Source organism: Camelina sativa, chromosome 1, assembly GCF_030686135.1.
Source record: "Camelina sativa cultivar CO46 ecotype springtype chromosome 1, ASM3068613v1".
Taxonomy (NCBI): Eukaryota; Viridiplantae; Streptophyta; class Magnoliopsida; order Brassicales; family Brassicaceae; genus Camelina; species Camelina sativa.
In genome coordinates this window covers 26,575,057-26,577,788 of record NC_141880.1, presented here as the reverse complement: position 1 = coordinate 26,577,788, position 2,732 = coordinate 26,575,057, and positions in this window count along the sequence as shown.

Sequence of the window (2,732 nt, the reverse complement as noted above, 5' to 3'; positions counted from 1 at the left end):
AAATAGCTAACCTGCCATCCGGCCTCGATGGTGTTCAAATCACCTCCTTCAAATGAACCCGAGGCGAGCCAAGTTTGGCCTAGGCTGAACTCCTGAGTATGAGCAACTTTGGGGTGCCCCACACTCATTGTGAATTTTGTTCCATAAATGTTTGCTGTGCTGTTCAGACGTTCGACAGCATACTGTGTATACAAAACAAATATACAGTAAAAGTTACAGTTAGTGTAGGAAAAAAACAATTAGCATAATTACAAAAAAAAAAAAAAAAAAAAAAAAAAAAAAAAAAAAAAACTTCTCATATTGTAGAAAAACGGAAAACTATATATTTACCTCATGCCGTTCCGTGAAATTCCCAAACCCCTCCGCCTGAAATCTCCGTATCGGAATCGTCCCCTTGGGACATCTTAACCCATTACCACCGTTCCAAATCTGCCAGCCGCTAACTCCATCTTCATTTTGGGCTGTGTTAGGAATATCTCTTGGCACTTCCTGTATTATATTTCGTTTCATAGAAAAAGAAAAGGAAAACATTGTATTAGTAAGAGCTAAATCACACATACAATAGTTTTGAAACTGATGTGTGTATATGAGTACGTAAAAATCTAAATAAATAAAACAAAGACCTGGAGCTTGTGATCCTTGAGGAGAGGATGACTGAAGGACGGCTGAGCTAATATGTCTGTGCAGTCTATGATATCTCCGTCAGGACTCTGTTAGGGTTTACAAAAAAAAAAAAAAAAAGGAGAGTTATATATATAACAATAATATAAATAAAATTTTGTGTTGTGAACTTGCGGTTTATTTACTTGGATGGTTGTACTCGTTGTTGCCGGGACGCAGAGAGTGAGTGTTAGTAAACACAAGAAGAGAGCCCTGCACATAAATAAATAAAACACTGTCTTAGTTTCTTCTGATCATGAATGCATGCATGCACATCTCCAACTAAATCATGCACAACTCAGTTACCATGAAGAAGATCCTCGGGTTCTTCTGCTTCTTAACAATGGAAAATTCATAGATTCTGCGTATCCAACAATAATCTGGTGGCGTACCTGAAGAAGAAGGTGCATCCAAATTAATCAAATAATTTTAGATACGAAAAAGAAGCAAAAAAACAGAACTTAGTACCAGTACGTATTCCAATAATATCATAAAATACTATCAATTTCTCGATAAATTATTAATTTATAAAGAAATTTTCCTAATTTGGTAAAAAAAAATTTAAATAAGATTTAATCGTTATAATTAATATTTTTATAAAATCAATTAAAATGAAAATAACAATTATTATGTTTTGAAAATAGTACTCAAAGATTTTTATACAGTAAAAATATTAAAAATAAACTATAATAAAAATTAATGTGTATATTATATACATATATTTAGATAATTTTATATAATTATTAATTTATATTATTGATGAAACCATATATTTACAAAGGATTTTCAAAAACTTATTATCTTATTATATTATCGAATTATGTCCAAAATTACATTAGTCCCAACTTGGAATCGGATAAATTTATTAATTTATAGAAATTATTAATTTACCGAGTATTAATTTATAGATGTTCTACTGTATATCATTCGTACGTACTCTCATAAATCAATCCACTATCGAAATATCTACTCTAATTATTCGCAAGAACAAGTAACTCATCAGATTTACAAAACATGAAAAAACATTGACGAGATTCTATAGCATAGATTCACATGCATAAACACTAATAGATATATATAATAGAACAAGATCAATCTTTCTTCAAGCCCTTGTTCATATTAAAACTCCGACTTTTACCTTACACACGAGAACACACATGGAACTCTGCTTCTAAATACTCAAGCCCTCAGCAACTATACCGATCTAAACCTCCAAATTCTCTCTTAGCTTGGATGTTTTTCACAAATTTGAGTTCTAAAACATAAAAAGTAAAATCTATGAGAAAAGTAAATAAAGAGAAAAGGTAGAAATTCTACATAATTTTCTGAATCTTGAAATAGAAATGATACGTTTACTCGAAAGTTCAATACATACATTATTTTCAATTTTTTTTTGGAATATCCCAAAAATGGAAATTTGCCAAGTGCGAAATTGTTTAACACAATTATAATAAAACATAAAAAGTAAAATCTATGAGAAAAGTAAATAAAGAGAAAAGGTAGAAATTCTACATAATTTTCTGATCTTGAAATAGAAATGATACGTTTACTCGAAAGTTCAATACATACATTATTTTCAATTTTTTTTTGGAATATCCCAAAAATGGAAATTTGCCAAGTGCGAAATTGTTTAACACAATTTTATACTTTTTCTTTGTTTTCCCATTAAAATACAAATTAAAACCAGAAATTGTATAATATTACATTTATTATTTTGACATGCATCTTTTTCTCAAACCTAAATACACTAACTCCAATTTTTATTAGATTCATTAAATAATTATATTTAAATTATATTAAAATCTCTCTTATTTTAATCATCTTAACTGTGCAACTATCATCTTAATCATCTTCACTCTTTGTTTATGGGACGTCCATTTGGTATTTATTTTTTAAATATTAAAATTTAAAATATATTTTTAAATAAACCGAAAATGCAACGCATTTAATCATATACATTATTGTATAATTTAAACCCACTCTTTACTACTAAATTGTATTTGAAATTACGTAAATTGTGAACTAACTATTTTTCTCTCCATTCATTTTCAATTAAACACACTATCAATTAC